Here is a 21,720-nt window from a genome sequence, read left to right on the forward strand (position 1 = left end):
CCAGAGTTTGGCAAAGGTTTGAGTTAATTCTAACTTTAGTTTCCCCTTGGAGTTGTTTTAGGGAATTAACTGGTAGCAGTTTGCTGGAGAATCTCTTAAGAGTTCTGTGAGATCTGGGGGGGGGGGGGGAGCGCTCATCTCGGGGCCCTCCTTCTAGGATAGATATCCCCAGGTCTACCAACATTTGAGGTGATATTGAAAGGTTTGCATGAAATCTTTGAGGACAATTTTTTTTTCTAGTGCCCTATTGATTACAAATGAGACACTGACCCCCTGGGCCAGCATTTTGATGTCGGACAATGGGGGTGGCCCAGGTGTTATTTTAGGTTTCTGGCCTTAGAGCTGTTGAAACTGTAAGGTTAAGAGCTCATCGGACTTTTGTGTAAGTGTTGTTCCAAGGTCCGTTCGAAGTGTTCAGCTATGGTTGCAAGCCCAGTCAGACCGGTGGCTTCCCATCCTGTTTTCTGCCTTCCTTCAGTCCGCGGATCTCAGGAGAGAACTCATTTACAAACAGGGCAGCTGGAGCAGGCTGGGTGATATCATCTATTGTAGGGAGCCTAGAATGCTGTAGGAAGAGAGCTTCCAGATGGGCTTTAGGGTCTCTCTCTCTCTCTCTCTCTCTCTCACACACACACACACACACACACACACACACACACACAAGCCTGCGGCAGATTTAGCTTTCTTTGGTTTGCAGGTTTGAATAATAGGCCAATCCGGTGTGGGCAGGGAAGACTCTACTAATGGCTTTAAAGATCAGTTGCTTTTTGTGAGCTTTTTCTGGTCCATAAGGGGAATGTGTTGAAGACTGGGGATCTTGAATATCACCCTCAGGGTTATGCCATTCTGCTTCCTGCATGCATTTTGGGGCTTCCCCAGGTGCTATCAACACGTGCCCAAGCTGATAAAGATCTGGCAACCTGAGGTCATAGGCCCTGATAAGGACTCAAAATTCCTTTTTTGTTTTCTGTGTAGAAAGCATCTTTCTTTCCTTTTTGAAAATTTAACTTCAATTAGCCAACTTATTGTACATCATTAGTTTCAGAGGTAGAGGTCAGTGATTCATCAGTTGTGTATAACACCAGATGCTCGTTTCATCACGTGCCCTCCTTAATGCCCATCCCCCAGTTACCCCATCCCCCCACCCCTCTCCCCTCCAGCAACCCTCAGTTTGTTCCCCAGAGTCAAGAGTCTCCCATGGTTTGTCTCCCTCTCTGATTTCTTCCCCGTTTTCCCTCCCTTCTGCTATGATCCTCTGCGCTATTTCTTATATCCCACATATGAATGAAACCATATGATAATTGTCTTTCTCTGATTGACTTATTTCATTCAGCATAATACTTTCCAGGTCTATCCGCATTGATGTAAATGGTAAGCTTTCACCCTTTTTGATGGCTGAGTAATATTCCATTGTATATATGGACCGCATCTTCTTTATCCATTCATCTGTCAAAGGACATCTCGGCTCCTTCCACAGTTTAACTATTGTGGACAATGCTGCTATGAACATCAGGGTGCATGTGCCCCTTCGGATCACTACATCTGTATCTGTGGGTAAACGCCTAGTAGGGCAATTTCTGGGTCACAGGGTAGCTCTATTTATAACTTCTTGAGGAACGTCCCTGGGTTTAGGAAACTCTTTAACTATGGCCCTTAGTTCGGTCTTTGACCAAGGAGTGGAAGATACCTGCAGGTTCGGTGCTGTTATTTTAAAATGTAACTGTTCGGTACATTTTAGTGGAAGGGCAATTTTGATAGAGCACCAGGAGAATATGAATGCTCACATAAAGGAAGTTAGAAGGGAGCAGAAATCATGTCAGTCTCACTGTTTTTTCTTTTAGGTACAACTTGTGTCTTTAGTTTTTCATTAGCCTTTTGTAGTGAATCTTTCAACGAAGCTATTCTAGAATCCTGAAGCTTTCAGAAGCTTCTGCATACCAGTTAAAATATGGATCCCATTCTGTTTGCTTTGGGTAGCCCTGCTTTCAAGTACATGTTTTCACTGGACGATCTTGTATGGCCATTGTAATTTGGGGTTACTTTTAGTAAGATGTTTCCGTTTTTGTAGATATCTGTAGACACAAGATATTTACATCTTAGACATAAAATAAGCAGGTGTGGTAAAAGGTGGCACACCCCGCTCTTCAGAACTTAAGGTTCCCTTGGGTCTCTGGAAGCCACATTTACACCTAAGAGGGATATGTCCCTGCGTTTGGGATGGTGTGGTGTTTACAGTGCACCTTGTTGCGTGGAAATTTTCTTGAGGTTGGCAAGTGACCTAGTGTCAATCTAACCCATTCTGTGACCAACTTGTCTTAATGTGGGAGTCTTAGCATTAGGTGGTGAGTGCTCTCCAAGCTTTCAAGTGCTTGACCCATGCCCACTAATTTTGTGGCTTTGGCTTCTGAGATTCCCATTAGCAACAGCCTTTACCTCATGTGCATGTTAATGGAAACCAACAGTGACCAGGCCACGAGAAGGCTTGTGTATACCACCAGCAATCCCCGGTGTGGAACTGGGGACTGGGGAAAGGACTGAACTAGCAGACCCAAATGAATGGGGACCGTGGATGGGGATTTGAATCAAATGGGGAACTGTACATTGCACCAAAGGCTGGGGCTGGGGTCCTGGGGGGGACCATCCTCTGCTAGCTCAAACTGACCCACCCGGGACTAGAAAGCCAATTAGATCAGGAGCCCAGCACAAAGACAATGGAGCTCAGAACTGAGAGGAAGCTACCCATGGGCCTCAGAAATGGCTAGAAAGATGGAGAACTCAAAGTGTTCATGAGCATTAGCCTGTTTCTCATCGTCCCCAAAGCTGTCAGGAGTTTCCTTCAGACCCAGAATCCTTCAGATTCCAGAACTGCTAAAAAAAAAGAAAAAAGTTCAACCGAGTAAATTTTAAGGATCTTATCGACTTTATTCAACGATTCAGGAATCAAGCAACATCCCATATGGCAGATAGAAAGGAGCTCTGAGGAGCTGTACAAAATGCAAAATTTTATAGGCAGAAGGGAGCGGGCACAGCGAAGTTTTACCAGCAAGAAGTGGATTGTTTGCAGCAAAGCCACTTTCTTTTACCGGATGCGAGGGGTCTGTCAGGCAGATTTCCTCACTAGTGCTGACCTGGTGATTTTGACTGACTGTTTTAGGATTCCCTTTCTGGGAGACCCAAAACTGTAATTGAGTCAAACATTAAGTCTTAGTTTGATGATGTGGGGCTTGGTGTAAGTGACTCCATTTGGGGCCTGTTGTCTTTGTTTTTAACACTATAATCAAGGTGTTTCCAAAGCTCCAAAAGGGCTTGAAGAGTTCACAGTACAGTGAAGGTATTAGAATGTTACTGCTACCATGACCATTACTACTATGATTAGTACTAACAACACTCATAACAAGATAACATGAGATGTAAAGTGTTAAAGACCTGAAGAGACATCCGGGGAGTTAGGATGTCAATGGTTCTAACTATCAGCGAGGTCTTCACCGAAAGGCTGCCCCTCAACTGGCTTTGATGGACTAAAGGATTCGTGCGCATAGACGTCTTTGGTGGGCTGGGAGGAGTGGATTTCCCGGTAAGCTAAGACGCTGAGATGAAGTATGAGGTAGATTTGTCAGAACACAGAGCGCAGGAAGGGAACAGTGAGAGATTATGCTGGAAAGGAAGGTTTATAGAAAGATACAATTTGCTCTCTTGCTTTGGTATTCTCATGTTAGAAAATATTTTTGTTTATTTCTTTTTTTTTTTTTTTTAAGATTTTATTTATTTATTCGACAGAGATAGAGACAGCCAGTGAGAGAGGGAACACAAGCAGGGGGAGTGGGAGAGGAAGAAGCAGGCTCATAGCAGAAGAGCCTGATGTGGGGCTCCATCCCAGATCGCCGGGATCATGCCCTGAGCCGAAGGCAGACGCTTAACCGCTGTGCCACCCAGGCGCCCCTGTTTATTTCTATAATCTATAATAATCAGTTCATTCAAAAAAACATGGTAATACAGGCATTTCAAAAGAAAGAATAATTTCATTACTTAATAATTTGCTCTATTTCCTTCCATTTTTTTTCACAATAGCTGGGTTTTTTTTTAAAGTTTGTTCTGACCATACTTTATTGGTTTTTCAGTTATGTTAAACCTTATGTGAGAGATCTATCCTTCAAGAGACATACCTTTTTTTAAAAGAATTTTTATTTATTCATTTGAGAGAGAGCGCATGAGAGAGAGAGAGAGAGCACAAGCAGGGGGAGGGGCAGAGGGAGAAGGAGAAGCAGATTCCCCACTGAGCAGGGAGCCCGATGTGGTGCAGGGCTGAATCCAGGACTCTGGGATCATGACCTGAGCCAAAGGCAGCCACTTAACGGACTGAACCACCCAGGCGCCCCTCAAGAGACATTTTTTATGTTCAGTTATTTATAGCATTAGTCTCACAAGAGACAAGAAACCACTTGAAATGGATAAAGGGGACACTTGGTTTCCGATGCTGCTTCAAGGGGGCGCCAGTCTTCCTGTTATTGCAGAGACCCGGCTCCTCAGGGACCTCCCGACAAGGTGGGGCTCTGTTGATGGCTTGAAGAGCAGTTCGCCAATCATTTAAACCATCACTTCACCATTCTTGAGTTCTTCTCCTTGCTTTGTTTTTGCTCTGTAGAGTGTGTCTTAAACCAGTGTTTCTCACACGGTCATGTGCCTAGGAATTACTTGGGGGCCTGGTAAAATGTAGTGGACTGGGGATTCTGCCTTTCTAACAAGCTCCCGGGTGATGTTGATGCCACCAGTCCACAGGCCACACTTCGAGAAGGAAGGTCTTAGAGTATTTTCTTTTTCATACCTAAGATGTCTCTTTGTTGTTTTCATACAAGTAAAACAAATTCACTTGGTCAAAACCTTTCTCCCACAAATCCATATAAATATTGTTTTATTTGCTTTCGACATTTTTATTGTGGCCGAGACAGCTGAGTCAATGTGATTTTTTCTTTTTCAGAGAGAGAACGCGCACAGGTGGGGGGTGGCAGGGAGCAGAGGGAGAGGGAGAAAGAGCATCTTAAGCAGATTACACACCGAGTGCGGAGCCCGACATGGAAGGTTTGAGCCCACGACCCTGAGATCATGACCTGAGCTGAAATCATGAGTGGGATGCCTAACTGAATGAGCCACCCAGGCGTCCTGAGGTCAATGTGATCTTAATTCCATCCTAGGTAAACAATTTTTGCCACCTGGATGTTTAAAGGATTGTTGTGCTTTACTGGTATGCTTCAAACATTTCACTCTGATGTGTCTCAGTGTGAATTTCTTGTACTTTGCCTTGAATGCAGTGGACTTTTTGGTTGGCATACTCAGGTAAACTCTCTGCGGCTCAGGAAAGTTTCCTCTAGGTATGCTCTTAATCATTGTTTCTTTTTTTCTTTTTTTAAAGATTTTATTTATTTATTAGACAGAGATAGAAACAGCCAGCGAGAGAGGGAACACAAGCAGGGGGAGTGGGAGAGGAAGAAGAAGGCTCATAGCAGAGGAGCCTGATGTGGGGCTCGATCCCATAACGCCGGGATCACGCCCTGAGCCGAAGGCAAAGGCTTAACTGCTGTGCCACCCAGGCGCCCCTTAATCATTGTTTCTGATCAATATTGTTTCTGACCTAAGTCCTGCTTTCCCCCCAAGGACCTTCAATGATTCTCAGCTTGGATCTCTGACTCCTATCTTATGTAGATCATTTTCTCTTTTTATTTTGATCTCTTTAGGCTTTTCTCTATAATCTAAAAAAGATTCAGGTTTATCCTCTATTTCATAGATGAGGCTTTTCCAGGTCATTTCTGCTCTGGTTCTGCCCCCATTGTGGATGTTAATTCTGCTGTTATACTTTTTAAATTTCCCAAAATATTTTCCCATTTTATCCATTTCCATTTCTGTTGTTCTTTTGTCTTTTCATGTTGGACTCTTCTTTATTACTTCTGTTCTTTCAAAAACGGCATCGCCTTTAAGCTTTTAGAGAATGCCAAAACTTCTTTATCATTTTCTTCTGGTTCTTCCAACAAATCATTTCCAGAACGTTGTTCTCCCTTTGTATTTCCAGGCTAATGTTCTCTTTTCCCTTGTTCTGTACTGTAATGAACATTTGTCATTGTTTTCATATCTCAGCATCTGAATCTCCTCCTTCTCCCTTCCTTTGCTTGGAGAATCTCCCATTTTATGAAGCAAAGCTTGTCTTCCATATAGAAACTGAAAATCCCAGAAACTCAATTTCTCAGTCTCCCTTACAATTAGAGCACACAGAGTCGACTCTGCCAGTTGGATGTATCTGCATTGACTAGTATGAAGGGTTCAAAGAAGCAGGGCAGAACTGGCTAATTTCGGTTTCCAGAGGCAGCCTGGCCGCAGTTCCAAAGACAGCACCAAGTGTTGGGGATGTCAGTGGTACAAGCGACTAAGTTCCCCAACTTCCATTTAATAAGTGTATTTTCTGTTTATATGGTCAGAGTCCAATTCATTTCTTACAACTAAGATCCCTGCATGATACAATACATATCTTTTAAATAGACCCCGTCCTGGTCTTATTTTTTGCTTACCATTCCTCAAATGAGTGGGCATCTTCTATTCATACATGGTATTGATTCTGCTCTGTCCATCTGGGTCCTGGTCAAACCCATTCCCAGGGAAAAGCTGGATGTCATATTCCTTTTTGGCCCAATTCCTGATGTCTTTAGGCTTTCATTCTGTGCAGATCTGTTGGTTGGGGCTGGGATTTCTAACTCTGAAAAAGCAAAAATAGAGGTCTAATGGGGAAAGGGACCCAGTACTCGGTTGGGTACATGCTTTGCCCAGAGGCTTGTTTTCTCATCTATTAAATCAGAGGATGGGATTCAGTGATCTCTAAGGGCTCCATACTTATGTATGCATGCAGGTGAGGAAGGTTTAAGAGGGACCCGAGACAGGAACCAAGCTCACACTCTCCCAGTCCCATTGCTTAGAACAACCATCCTGAGCACTTCTATGGGCAGCCCATCGCTTGCTCAGAAATTCTCCATGAACTTTGGAGAAAGTCAATGACCAGGATAGATTTTCTGCTGCCGTGCCACACCCTGATACTTTCCCCTGTTCTTTTCTCTGAATTATGTTCTCTTCGCCCTTTGGTCCAAATTTTGCTAGCTCCATTACCTCCTCCCCCATAATCCATCTTTTCTTATACTCCTCACATTCTACGCTCAAGCCATAATGAACTATTTACAATTCCTTGATCCTACAGTTCTCAGTCTTTCCTTGTACTTCAAGCTTTGCCTGGAGCATTCCTCCTTGCCCTACATTACTTTGCCTAATACCCTTCCTCTCTCGGGTCCCATATCTATTGTTTCCTTCAACAGATCTTCTCTGCCCTCCTCTCCCTAAGACCTGTGTGCTCCTTCTATGGGCTGACTCATCCTTAACACGAACCACTCTGTATAGAGATTGTGTGTGTGTGTGTGTGTGTGTGTGTGTGTGTGTGTATAACCTTGACTAGCCTCTAGCAAACCCTTTGGCTATGTCTTATTTTCTGTTGTTTCCCTAAAATTTAGTCAAGTATCTGCCTTGTAAGAGGTATTTGAAAATATTTGTAAAAAAATATAATAATAATTAGAAGTAATTCCTCCCCAATCCTGAACATGCATAGCACTTTAAAATACAATGACTTTCTTCTTTGTGTGAAGTATTTATTTATAGCATATTAGACTCTGTTCTTTTAGAGTAAAATAGATGACTGGTTCATGTTAATGTTGTGTTCAGGACCTTATTAACAGGTACTCAAAACATATTTGCTTAGAGAAGTCTTGTGTTATAGGGTAAGCATAAAAACAAAAATCAGTTGTCTAAAGGGGACCACTCTAAGAGTGAAAAACGGTGCTATTAATAATTACTCTGAGACCATAGTCAGAAGTTGGGATTGCCCAGAGCAAGTGGGACATACAATCACACTATTTAGCTAGCAATACCCCTTTGCCAGATCATTAAGAGTAGTTTTGTAGGCTTTGATTTAAAATAGAAGGTGCTGGGTCACGGAGAGCTTCTGGCATTTTACCTACTGTCTAGGACAAACTGATACGAAAGATTACCATCTCCTAGCAAGTAGTGAGTTAGTGACAGGGACAGATAAAGTGCCCAGGATTCTTGATTCCCTTTATTCTTTACTGGAGTGAATGCTACTTGCCTTTTGATTAAGTGGGCCACATGCAATGGGAGACATTGCAATTTAGATAATTTTTTATAATTAGTCATTATAAAAAAGAAGGCAACAAAATCAAATCTGTTTCTTCTTCCTACCTCTTCCACAGTGATGAAGCATAATCCTTTACTTGTAATCAGAGGTGGGACTAAAATGTCAAAGCCATATGCTTTAAAGAATTTAATGGAGATTCATCCATCACCCTAAAGCAGTAACCACTTTTTTTTTTCCTTAAAGAAAAGCACTTAAGCATTTAGGTATAAGTTCAGTGATCCTATATTTAAGAGCTTGATGCTGGAAAGTCTTCTCATCCATGCTCTACTTGGGGAAATCAAGGCTCAATATGTACCGTGTCTGGGTCAGTTTGTGGTTTAGTAGCTCCACCATGAGAAAACACTGATGGATGACTTTGACGGTAGTGTTGAAAAGGTTGAGTGGAGATGGGAAAAGCAGTGCTGGGGATTATGAACTCCAGTGGCAATAGTTTCATAGTGTTTACAGTTTGCTTTTATAGTCATTATTTTATCAGATCCATGTCATAAAGCTACAGAAGAAGGTGGACAGTAGGTCCCCATCCAGCAGATGAACGAATGAATGAATGAATGAATGACAAAGGCCCTGGGGCAAGAAACAACGTTCTTAGGGTGATACCTTCATTAGCAGAGTTGGAACTAGAACCCCAGTCTCTTGACGGCTAGCCTGACGTCCTCTGCTGTGTTCAGTTATGTGGTTGGGTGTTTCATCTGTGCACCGGCATAGGGGACCTACTGAACATTTGTGAATGCTACCAAAAGCCTTCACGCTGCTTGTATTTCTGTTCAGAATATCCTGCAGGGTCTGGTTCTTTGCCTGGCTGTCTATTAGGCCACGCGCTGTAGGAACACAGAAAGCTAATAATGAAGTAGCCTGATGAAATGCAGCTAGATCTTTAGCCAGCGCCTTCCAGTGGCCTGCAGGTATTTGAGCCTCCAGGCACACCAAAGTTTGTTTGTTTGGTAGAATTGTCCCAATTTTGTGTATTCAAAATGCATTTGAATTTTTCTGATGACCATACAGTGCACCATGCAGTGCCCGTCTAATGTTAGTGATTGAAATAAAAGCATATAGTGGACATTTTTACTTGAAATTATCCTTGAAAATAGTTAGGAAGGCTTCATGTTGGAGCCCAACCCAGCCTATTTTTCCTCCAGCTTTGGGACTAATGCTGTTTCTCTGTTGAGCACCAGAAGAAGCATCTGACTTTTAACTGGGGGCCATGCTGAATAAATAATGGGTGTCCTTAAACAACAGAATTAGCAAGGTGAAAGACCACACTACAGAGAATGGGAGATCCGATGCCGAGCAGATTTGCCTTTCACATTCCCTGCTCACAAAAGCTCTGGTGGAGGGCAATACTGGTGGCATTTGACTTCTTATCTCTCTCCTCTCTCTGCTCTCCTGTTGAATATGTGAAGGTTAAATTCATACATGATGGGACAGCAAATAACGGGAACCTAACTTCAAAGAAGAGGACAATGGCAGAGAACTTTTTAGGGAAGAATTAACCAGACTTGACAACTAATTGGGGAGAGGAGTTGGGGAGAGAGAGAAGTCAAGAATGACCCTGGGTTGTGACTGGGGAGGTTGGTGTATCAGGGATGGAAACAGGGAGGTGTGAAGAGAAAACTGGGCCATGTGCAATGAAGACATTTTCTTGAAGTCTTGAAGCCATTCTGAGCTTGAAGGCTCTTGAATAAAGGCTGAATAACTTACACAGCATATGAATTTAATCCACAACTCAAAAGTAAGACATGAAAATTTGAAGATTGTTTATAATCGAGAGCTTCCAAGTAAAATTAAATTTATTGTGCAAAGGAGGAGAAATCTAGTGTCATTCAATTTGAAGCCCACCCCACCCTTCCTCTGGGAATGCACTTGCAAAGAATGTCTTAAGCTAATTGGGTGAGCAAAGGGCCAAAGGTTAGAAATATGGGTAAAAATCTGATTGAATATTTCAAAATCATATCCCAACACAAACCATCTGGCATGGATTCCTGAGAAGATTCAATTGTTGAAAGAAGGAATGCAACTTTCCAAATATGTATTATTGTTTTTTTGTCTTCAAAAAAGCAACAACAACACTTCAGCGGTGTAGCTGTTGGTAAGCATCTGCCTTTGGCTCAGATCATGATCTCAAGGTCTTGGGATCGAGTCCCAAATCAGGCTCCCTGCTCAGTGGGGAGTCTGCTTCTCCCTCTGCCCCTCCCCCCCATTGTGCTCACGCTCTCTCTCTCTCTCAAATAAACAATTAAAATCCTTTTAAAAAAGCACTTTATTGGGGCACCTGGGTGGCTCAATCAGTTGAGCATCTGACTCTTGATCTTGGCTCAGGTGTCTATCTCAGGGTTGTGAGTTCAAGTCCTGCACTGGAGCCCAGTGTGGAGCCTACTTTAAAAAAAAAGTACTTTATTGTCTTTGTGTTATTATAGACACATAGGACCATTTAAAATAATATATGTTTATTGTAAGAAAATTTAGGTAAGTCAAAAGAAGAAATCATACCATTTAAAGAAAACCACTTTAAGGGGTGCCTGGGTGGCTCAGCCATTAAGTGTCTGCCTTCAGTTCAGGTCATGATCCCAGGGTTCTGGGATCGAACCCTGCATCGAGCTCCCTATTCGGCAGGAAGCTTGCTTCTCCCTCTCACACTCCCCTTGCTTATGTTCTGTCTCTTGCTGTCTCTCTCTGTCAAAGAAATAAATAAAATCTTAAAAAAAAAAAGATAACCACTTTCAAAACCTTGGTTCATAATCTTTCAGACCCTTTTTCATACATCTGTACTTTCTTTTCCACTTTAAAATGTCATGTACCCAAGAGAAATGAAAATATATGTCCACACAAAGAGTCGTACATGAAATGTTCATAGCAACATCATTCATAACGTTCCCAAAGTGGATAAAAACCAAACATTCAGCAACTAGTGAACGGATAAACAGAATATGATCTATCCATACAGTGGAATATTATTTGGCCATAAAAAAGAACAAAGTATTAATACATGCTACAGCATAGATGGATCTTGAAAACACTATGTTAGATGAAAGAAGCCATATATAAAAGTCGACACATTGCATGATTCCATTTACATGAAATGTCCAGAATATGCAAAGCTATAGAGACAGAAAGTAGATTAGGGGTTGCCAGGGGCTGCAGATTGGAATGGGAATGATTGTAATGGGTTCAAGGTGTCTTTTTGAGATGACAGCACTGTTCTAATGTTAGAATGCAGTAATGGTTATATAATTCCATAAATTTATTAAAAATCATGTGTATGCTTAAAATGAGTGAATTTTATGGTATATAAATTATACCTTAACTAAACTGTCAAAGTACATACTGTGGACCTCTTTTCATTCACTTAAAACTATACTTGAAAATATAAATCTAATCAAATCCCTATTGTTGGTCAGAGATGCTCTCTCCTACCGTGATATCTGCTGGGATTTTCCAGAAGTGCCTGAGGATGTGTATTGCAGCTATGTATGAGGCAAAGCACATCCTAAGGCATATTCTTGGATTCCTAGATCATAAAGAACTAGTAGACCTTCTTCAGCAGTCATATAATCCCACACAGAGTTCTAGGGGCCAGGGAGGCCATTAAGACCAAGACCGCAAAGATTGAACCTTTGGAAAGCGTCCTTTACCTCCTTGCTGCTGTTGTGAAGACAAAAATGTGTGCTCCATATTGGTGTTCTCCCAGCAAGTCCTGGGGTCTATCTCCAGGCTCACTGTCACCTGTTCCATTGGGAGGCTGTCAGCTGAAGTGTCAGGTCCAGACTATCCAGTGGTCCACTGGGAAGTCTCAGCCAAGCAACCTCACCGACCCTTTCCTTGGAATTGGTATGACCTATTGTCTTTGTGTTAGCATGTAAGATAGGTGTTGTGTCCATTTTTCTCAACACTGAATTCCGAGGCCTAATACAGTTAGTAGGTGTAGAGCAGACACTTGTTAGAATAAAAGGGTGTTGTAAACCACCTCTCTTTGTGTTTTGGAGTCTCTAAAACTTTTCATTGATAATGGACTCAAGAGGCACTAAAGCTCCATCCATCTGCATTTCTGCCACCACAGACTGGCCCCCAGTCAGACCAAACTGCCTGACCCCTGAGCTCACTGGCTTCCAGGCATGGTCCCAACTCTTGTATGTTCTGGGCTTACCTGAAGCCAAAGCCAGCAGATTGGTGTAAGGGGCTGAGTTTTGGAATAGGCCAAATACATGCAGATAATGTGCTCCTGTGATCTGGCAAAATGCAAACACTGATTACTCTACAGCTACTGGCTGAAAGCCAGGTTTGAAAACTGGGTAAAATCGTGCAGAAATCCAGGGGCAGATACAAGTCACTGTGTGTCCATATTTGCTTGATTCCTCTAAGCCAGGAGACATTGTGACATCATTTTCCCTCAAGAAAAGGCCTAGTATTCAAAACAGGGAGAAATATCCGTTTAGGAAGTCTGATGATGTATTCCTTTTTTTTTTTTTTTTTTTTTACATTGAGATTATTTTTTCCCATTGTACAATGAGGTGTGAAGAACAGAGTAAACAAGCCTTTTGTAAATGGCTTCATTATCTTTAACGCTTTACAAAAAGCCTACCACTGCTGTTTACCATGTCAAGTTTTCATCTCTTTACAAAAGGCTGACGCTTAGCTGACCTGGCCAGAGGTCCTGTTTGCATATGCACTGGTACAACAGTCTTAGGAAGAGAACGAAGTTCAATTATAAAGCAGGAACATCAAATATTAAAACCATCACTTGTGCTTAGCTTTTCACGGAAAAAGGTAAACTTGGGTGTTCTTTTAAGAATTTATGTGATATGAAGTGGCAAAATAACCAATGCTTTAATTTTGTGTCTATTGCTATAGTGGAACACTATCCTTACTTAAATTATGAAGTTTATACATGCTAAATATGGGAAGGCCTAAATCCGTGCACACAAGGGCGCATTGTAATACATGAGAAATCACCCTTTCCTTCCTCCTCATCCTTCGCAGCCCCTGCCCAGAGTCATGGTCTAAGATAATGTGACTGATCTTCCAGAGGGAAGCCATCAATTGTGTTGCTTTTCTAGCCAAGATGAAGGATTCATTCATTCGTTCACTGAATAGCATTTGGTCCTAAGTCCTAAATTCTGCCTTGGTTGCTGGGGAGGAAACCTACTGCAAAGCGTTTTATGTTTGAAAGAAGAGATCAAGCACACCTAAAACAATTTACAATGCAATGGACAATCAAGTATATACATTTTCTAGAGGATAGAGCGGTTATTTTCATATCAATGGAGAAGGTCTGGAGGCAAGGAGCCACCGGGAGAAGATTGCTTGAAAGGGAGCTGGCAGGGTAGGTAAAATCTGCAGTTGTGGAAATGGGTCCAGGAAAGTATTTTAGGAGGAGGAGACTAAATGAGAAAAAGCTGGAAGCAAAAAGTGCTGGAAGCTCTGTGTGCAAGTGTGTGTGCCCGTGTGTGCCCGTGTGTGTCCATGGTGGTGATGGTGGAGGGCTGCAGGTGCAGTCTGTGGAACAGCCCATTAGGGCTTGATCACCCAACCAGGAAGGGACAGGGAAGAGTTCAGACTTAATGCAGTTGATATCATGAAACTTTATAAGTTTCAGAGGATAATGTGGCATGCTCCCCTTTGAGAAGATGGATTTGGGCAATAGGTTGAGAGTAGCGTTGAATTGAAGAGCTGGGAGAGTATACAAGAATATCACATCCAAGAGCCTGCTGCACGGATAAAGAACTTGAGACCAGAGAGAAAGTGACTTGCCATGAGGTTACACAGCAATTGCAGGGCAGGGAAAGGAGTACTAATCTTCTTCTCCCCTGCACCCCCTGCCAATCCTGGTTCTACTTCCAAATGCTCAGGCTTCTATTACTCTTCCTCTCCCTTGCTCTGTCTGCTGACCAACAGCCCTCATCTCTTGAAGGAGATGTCTGATTTTATTTAAACACATAGGTCCTTTACCTCCTCCATAATCCTCTGCCTTTGACCAGGAAGAAGAAGGAGGAGGCGGGGAGGGGGAAAACCAGTTGGCTGTGTACAATGATCAAGGCAGGCACTGTATTAAGGACTCGGAGACAAATTAGCCTCAGTCCAGTAGCAGAGAAAGACAAGGTGACCAATGACATCATCCAGAGCCACATGGATTGACGGTAAGCAGAGTGATAGGAACATTTTTTGGGGGCAATGCATCCATTGGAGGTGGTGGTAGGGGCAGAAAGGGGGTGACATTTTTGGGGAGTCCAAAGAGGTTAGGTAAGCATTGCCAGGTGGATGGAGAAGGAAGGGAACTCCCGTGAGAAAGAAGAACCCATGAAAAGGCAGATGAGTGTGGACAGGTAAAAAGTGTTTGCAAAACCACATGACCTCCGTTGGTCGCAGGGTGGTGGCATGGGCAGGATGGGCAGAGATGGGGCTGAAAGGTTGTGCTAACCACACCAAGGCATTTGGCCTGATGCGTTTAAGCTGGGTAGAGGCAACATCAGGTTGGTGTTTAGCTTCCAACTTCCCTGCCCCTCTTGCCTGTAGTATTTCTCCTGTAGCCTCTTCATAGCTATTCCTCTTGGTCAGCTGTGGGAGATGATGAGCTCTGCACACTGGAGCGTTCCGACAGACCAGATGGCCGCTCGGCAGCGGGTGAGCTAGTGCGGGGCTGCCTGGGCTCAGGTGGGAGTCTCAGCTTCCCCACGTACTAGCTCTGTGTTAAGAGCAAGCTACTTAACCTCCCTGGGCTTTACTTTCCTCGTGGGCAAAAGGGCAAAATAGAGAAAAATAATACTGCAGATCTTAGAAAGGTTTTGAGGTTAAATAAAATGCATATGAAAAATCTTAAGAACACTGCCTAACTTCTCCTAAGCATGGAGACTGGACTGCCAGGAGCTACACAGAGGCTTTCGGGTAAGGGGCTATAGCGGATGGAAGGGAATGGTGGGACCACAACCTGCCTTCCTGGAAGTTTTTTGTGCCATCACTGGAACAGTGAGAATGCTTTTGTAGGCCTCCAGATCTCCAGTTTGCAATCCTCAGATCACATGACCTCTGCCCCCGCCCTGAAATCCTGTGCTTCCTTTAGTCTCTGAATGGGTAATCCTGTATTTTCTGGCATTGAGTCTGCAAATTTACACAATGTTTCCTTCTTTCTTAAGTCCCTGAACACAGCAGGTTTTAATGGGCACGTTGAGAAAAGTAAGAATACAAAAGAAACCAGATCAGCAAATGAGAATGAGGCTTTTGACCTGGGTTTGCACTGGTGACTACACCCCATGCCCTTGACCAAGCATCCGATTTATGACTTTGCTTCTTATACTCCTGGTGAGTGCCTCATGAGTCGAAATGATCTTTCCTGATTAACTTTAATGCTTGTGCTAACACCATGCCCACCTGAGCAATTCCTCAATATTTTAGGAGAAGAAACATAGTTCCCCAACACACCCATACAACAGTTTCCACATAATTAGTAGCATTTCTGGATCCAACACAGCACTCTTATAATGTGTATGATGGAGGAAATGAATGACTCTAATTATACCTTATTAAATCTTATTAATCCTCATTAGAAACCTATTATTCTTTATAAATGGGTTACTAGGGAAAAGAAAAAAGAAATGCTGGTCAAGTCCCGTTATATTGAATGGGGATTGGGTGAACCCATTCTTACTTTGAGTGATACCTGGGGTTTTTGGTTAAACAACAGCATTCAGAATACGGGTTTGTTGAAATGTTTAAGATAGACTAAGTGAATTGTGTTGTAATAGGATCTGATCTCTTGAAAGCCCCAGGACAGAATCTCTTTTAAGTGCTCATATTTCCTATTTCAAACTATATTAGTTGCAAAGAAAAAAAATGTTTCATGATTGCATGGCATGGGTACTCTTTACCTTATCTCTGCTATTTTCAATTTTTGCAGGGAATGGGAAATTGAGAGGAAGAGAGATTAAGTAATCTAAACCCAGGAATGTCTGAATTAAAAGAATTTGCACAAAGATGGTGCTCAAGAAATGGTAAGTTTAGTAACTTGTGTTTCTACATTCACTTCTTTAATTCTTGGTCGAAAAAAATTCCTCCAAATCCAAGAAAAGCCAAGTTCTGGATGTTTCAAGAATAGGTACTCTCAACATCCATGAATGGGAATTAGGGCCTGCTGGGAGTCAGGGCCTCCTTATTGGGTGGAACACCCTCCCCCCCCCCCATTAGTCATGTGACCTGGATGGGGGGGAAGTGAGTTCATGTGCTCAGTTGTTTATTTTGTATTGGGCAAATCACTTGACCTGTTTTTTTATCCTCAGGTGTTAAAGAGGGACCACAGTTTGTCCCACCCAACACAAAGACCTAATAAACCTGTGAAAAAGCACTTTGATGATGTGCTGAGGTGAGGGCTGCTTATTTTAGGTGCCAGGAGGCCAGAAATACACAGAAACAAAGTCTTCAGCCTTGGAGCGTCTTCCAGGCACTAGCTGCCGAACATTACAACCTCTTGACAAAATAAATGGTGATTTTCGTGGTTGCTCATATTTACAAAGGTCAGAGGGAAAAAAATCCGACTCAGACCTTCCAAGAACAGGCTTGCCTCTATTCAAACCAGTTCACCCAGTTCACAGTCTTTTTTTTTTCTTTTCTTTTTTTTGAAGCTGTAAGCTCACAGCAAGCTTTCTGGGCTTCCGGGACAGGGCTGGGAAGTAAATGCTAAACTGCAGGGGTTCCTCTGACTACAGCACAGAGGAAACTGCCCTGAAGCAACTGATTGTCGCTGCTTCTCAGGGCTGTCAATCAGAACCTTCCAGGAACTGACTCGGGGAACAAGAGAAGTTGGCAAGCTCTGCACAGGGTGGGCCGCGTTGTCCAGGGACACGTAGCCCGTGTCACTGCTCAGTGGGACAAAGGGAGTCAGGGCCCTGCCTGGCGGCGGAAACATCCCTGGAAGCCTAAGCATCCGGGTCCTGCTCTTGGATCTGTGTTGTGTATGACCCTGGGCAAGTCATTTCTCCTCCCAGGGCTTCGGTGTTCTCCTGTGTCAAGTGGGCGGGTTGGGAAGTTGGTCTTTGCCAGCTCTGCCGTGCAGTAGGTTCTGGGTGTTGCTGGGAATCCAAGGCGAGGCTCGGGAGCAAGATCTCAGAAGGGAATTCCATGGTAGGATCTCTTGGGTTGAGGCTCAGAGCCCTAAATTGGCGCTTCCACAGTAGACACGGTCCCCCCATTTCTTCAGCAGCCCCTCCACTCAGCCGCTTCCTCCTTCTACGTCTGCTTCCTCTTCCTCCAGTGCAGGCAAAGCCTCCACACCTCCCTCTTTCCCTTCCTCCTTTGCAAGCTCCCTGCATCCCCGCGTCTCCTCCTCTTCCTCCCAGGAAGTAACATGCCCTCCGCGCGCCCACCTTCTGGACTAGCCGCAGCCCCAGCGGGCGCCCCCTCCCCCGCCAGGCGAGCGCGGCGCGGCGGCCCCGCGGGCACACGCTTTCCCATACCTTACATGGACAAATGCGTGCAGGCAAAGTCAGGAATTCAGGCCCCTGACGTCAGCCTCCAGCTCTCAGGGCACCGCACGGGAGCCCGAGGGGAGGGGGTGGGGACGGTGGGGAGGAAGGAGGGGGAAAGGCACCAACCAGCGGCCGCTCCAGCCCTGCCGAAGTTTCACTTTTTGTCTCTGGGTCCGCTCCCGGGCCCCGCGCGAGCTTTCCCGGGATAAGTAGCGTTAGCGAGCAGGGGAGAGCCGGGCGCTGCAAGGTAAGGGCTGGCTGCACGGCCCGGGGCGCGGGGCGCGGGGCGCGGTGCGGGGCGCGGGGCCGGGCCTGTCCGGGGCCGGGGACAATGGGAGGGGGAGTGCCCGGGCACCTCCTCCTTCGCCTCTGCCTCCGCCTCCAGCCGCCGCCGCCGCCGCCGCCGCCGCTGCCCCGGCTGCCTCCTCCCCGAGGTATTGTTGCAAATCCTCCTTCCTTCCCCCCACCCTCTGCTCGCGGGCGCCTCGGGAACCCCCGGCCCTCCCCGGGCGCGAGCGCCTCCGGGGAGGCAGGAGCGCGGGGCGCAGGGCGCGGAGCGCGCGCCCAGCCCGGGCCCCAGGGCCCGTGGTGCGGAAGTGCCGGCCGCGGCTCAATCACGGGGTGCACGCATGGGGGAGGGGGACCCCGAGTTTTCGGGAAGCGCTGACCTGGGGCTGGGCGGGGTTGGCGCCCTTCCCTGAGCGCCCCCTGCCCGGGCTTTTCAGGGCGTCCAGGGGGCGGGGCCACACCCAGCCGCTAGGAGCTTTCGCGGAATCTCAGTTGTCACAGTGGAAAGGGCCTAGGAACCCGGTAATTGGAGTCCCCCATTTTACAGTCGGCTCAGTTGAGGCCCAGAGAGAAGGAGGGCCTCCCCGGAGTCACTCTCTAGAGGCCGAGCCATAGCTGACATAGATGGTTCCCAACTCCTGGTTCTTTTTCTGCAAGCATTTCTCCAGCACCCACTGTGTGCCACGCGCTGTGCTGGGTGTGCGGGGTATCCGAGAGGCTGGTGGGCCTCAGTCCCTGCCCTCAGGGAGCGCGCAGTCAACCGAGGTGCCTAAGCTGACCCGAGATAAAGTGCGGAGTGCGGGGGCGGGGGGAAGGCATGGATAAAGTTTTCAGGCGCTTAAGGAAAGGAGTTTTATTTCCCCCCTTTGGAGGGGCCGCGCTTGATCAAGGCTTTGAAGGATAGGGGGTTTCCTGAAGCCAGCCAGCGACAGGAAGGCCATTTGCGCGGGGGTGGGGGTGGGGAATGCAGACCAGAGAAAACTAAAGAAAATGTGGGGAGTGGAGATGTAACTGTAAATGTGACTGTATTAGGGTCATAGTGTTGGATGGAGGGGGTGCATGAGATGAGATAAAGGGTGGAATTGTGTCTAAGTACTGGACAGAGCGACGCCTTTGGGACTTGGGAGTGCTCCGGGAACTGAAAGGGCTCTCTGGCTTCCTTTCCCCTCCCAGGGATCCACTGCCTTCCCGTCCTCAACACAAAATGCAAAAATGTGGGGTCATCCCTGAGCTACTTTCGTAGTACCAGACTCACTTAACTTTGTTTCCAATACCCTTTTCTAAATTGTTTGCCTCCTAATGAAACTCATTTTCACTAAGGTGTTAGTGACTTAATGGCTTACCTTTCCCGGCACGTGTGCATTTTAGGGAAGTCTCTAAGTAAAAGGGGGAAAGCAGCTAACTGCCCCCACCCCCAATTCCTTACCCTCCCTCACTCATACAGGTAGGAAAACAAACATAAAGGCCCAGAGGAGGTGGGTGCTAGTTCTGAAGCCTACAGTGAGTAATGGTGGATGGTGGGGGGCCCAGAACTCGAAATAGGGTTCTGTCCACTCCACAACCAGCCTGCCAGCCCCATGGGTCAGTTAAGAGGAAGAGTGTGTACCATAACACCCAGGTTTTTATAGTTTAGAATGTAGACTCTAGATGGGAGATGATGAGTAGTTGGGGTTAGCTGTCTGAATGGTTGAGGGTACAGGCCTGGGCCCTTTGGGTCAGGCATATGCCCAGGCTCCTGCTCCTTGTAAGCAGTGGGTGGGCCTAGAGTTGGCTTTGGGGATGGTTGGAAGGAGGAGAAGCTGAGTTTCTGCGCTGGTTACTATGGCTAGGACTGAGTAGGACTTTTTGTGGTGACATGTTCTGGTGGAGAAGTCACTGTTCTGGGAAGGTAGACAGTGCCAAGCAGTGGTTGGTGGAGAGGAGTCTTCATTATGAAGGGAGTTTGGATATGACTTGAAGTCCTCTTTGGAGGGTTTTTATCAGGCTGGGACATGATTGAGAGGGGGAGGAACTGGCATTGGAGGCCTCCTGCTGCCCAGTTCCAGCGAGAGAGGCAATAATTTGGCCTGAGAGTATTCTCAGTGGGTGTTCATTCATTTACTTGGCATATATTACCAAGTACCTATTATGGGCCATTGGCAGATCTGAAAAATTTGTAGCAGGTTTCTGTATTTTACTGAGACAAATAAATTTTATTTCATCAATTCTAAAACACACTTCACATTTTAATATGACTGAAATTGGGTTCTCTTATAATCACAGATGTGTCATAGCTGAGCAGTTTTTCATTCTAAGTTGATAATGGTACATCTTAACAGTTGATGGTTAGATTTGATAAAATTTGTTCATTATACCCTTTATGAATGTGCGAGGCTCTGCACTTGATTAAACAGTTTCCCATCAGATATTCCATTTGGATATCAAACAATCCCCCGAGAATTGGGCCTGGTGACATTGTCATCAGCATGTGAACCTTTGCCCAAGGTCACATGGCTAATTAGAGATGTGCTCAAAATTACAGCCCAGAACTTTGATCTTGGTGTTAATATGTGACTTGACTTCACTGTGAACCTGGCACCGGTTAATTGGGAACAGGGACGCATCTGGTTGGATTTGATTCCAGAACTATGGCTTAAGATGCTGGGATAATGATGGGTTTTTGGTCAAGACAGAGATGCCTGGTGACCTGGTAAAAGCAGGGGATGGAACACACAGCTAATTTTTACACAGAAAGGAGAAGAGCAGTGCGTGAGGTGCACAAGTTCTTTCAACTGGCTGGCCCTGGGAGGACAAAGATAAGGGAACACAGCCTCTGTCCTCCTTGAGGAGCCCAGGTGTGTGTGTGTGTTGTTATAAGGGTATGTTTTGGCTGCTCTGCACTGAGGAGGGTTGACTTCAGGGAAACAACCACAGAGGGAGTGGTGTCTGAAGACAGTCTTTAGGGCTGAGTAGGACCTGCCCATGTGGAAGAAGGACAGGTAAGATACGGATGTGGATGCGTTAGGCATATGCAGTCATAAGGAAGGTTTATGCATGAGGCTGTGTTTGGAATGAGCAGTGTGAAGGGGGCTGTGGGAAACAGATTTAAATTTAATTTGCTAAGTAGATTTAAATTTATCTTGTAGGCTAAAGGGTCATTACATGCTTCTCTAGAGATTGACTTGAGAAGGCGCCGGGGCAGGGGTTCTGGAAGCATAGCTGGGATTAGGTATTTGGATGGTAATGCAGGAAGCACAGTAACACATTTATTAACTGTTTGAGTGAACCTGAGACTTTGACCCTGGTCAGTAATTAGGAGTCGTAGTGCAGTGTGTGCATTGGTGGGTGGGTGTGTGTGTCAGTGTTGGTGGGGACTTTCTCAGGAATATGGCGTTGGAAGGCTGCGCCTTGCTGGAAGAAACCCAGGTGAGGAAGGAGGAGGTAAAGCTGTGTTGCAGGTGGGAAGCTGCTATCTGGGTGGAAATCTGTGGGCGGGGAGGTGTGTATGAGGTAGAGGTGAGGCAAGGGAGAAGGGAACGGAAGTGTATTATGGGAGTCTGGTCCACACTTCCTGGATGCACGGGGCGATTGGCTGGTGTATTCCTTTGCAGGTCACAGAAGTGAGACAGAACACTGACGTGCTGATGAGGACTTCATCTCTCCTCACTGTCTGTGAATAGGGTGGGCGGGTGGCAGGAGGCTTAATGGGATTCATGCCTGGCAGCAGGTAAACCACAGAATTGAAGCTGGAAAACGTTTATCTTTTTA

At 45.4% G+C, this 21,720-nt stretch overlaps 1 protein-coding gene and 1 long non-coding RNA gene across 20 annotated transcripts in view; one reads left to right on the forward strand and one right to left on the reverse strand.

Moving 5' to 3' along the window:
* Nucleotides 1-10,290: 10,290 nt before the first annotated feature.
* On the reverse strand, nt 10,291-17,804 carry LOC130542688 (uncharacterized). The gene is made up of 3 exons (XR_008957400.1): nt 17,674-17,804; nt 10,724-10,906; nt 10,291-10,609 (listed from the first exon to the last, which is right to left on the reverse strand). It is a non-coding gene; the product is annotated as an uncharacterized LOC130542688 (long non-coding RNA).
* LPP (LIM domain containing preferred translocation partner in lipoma) overlaps nt 17,263-21,720 on the forward strand; it is a 655,397-nt gene continuing 650,939 nt past the window's right edge. For 9 of the 19 annotated variants that reach the window (XM_057306896.1, XM_048214795.2, XM_057306898.1 and 6 more), the window contains exon 1: nt 17,844-17,932. The gene's annotated coding sequence lies outside the window, so the exon portion shown is untranslated. Of the gene's footprint in view, nt 17,342-17,843; nt 17,933-18,003; nt 18,120-21,720 lie in introns of those variants that run through there. The other 10 variants (XM_048214798.2, XM_048214806.2, XM_048214799.2 and 7 more) reach the window with 4 other exon arrangements.

This window comes from Ursus arctos, unplaced genomic scaffold (genome assembly GCF_023065955.2).
Source record: "Ursus arctos isolate Adak ecotype North America unplaced genomic scaffold, UrsArc2.0 scaffold_4, whole genome shotgun sequence".
In the NCBI taxonomy this organism is placed as follows: Eukaryota; Metazoa; Chordata; class Mammalia; order Carnivora; family Ursidae; genus Ursus; species Ursus arctos.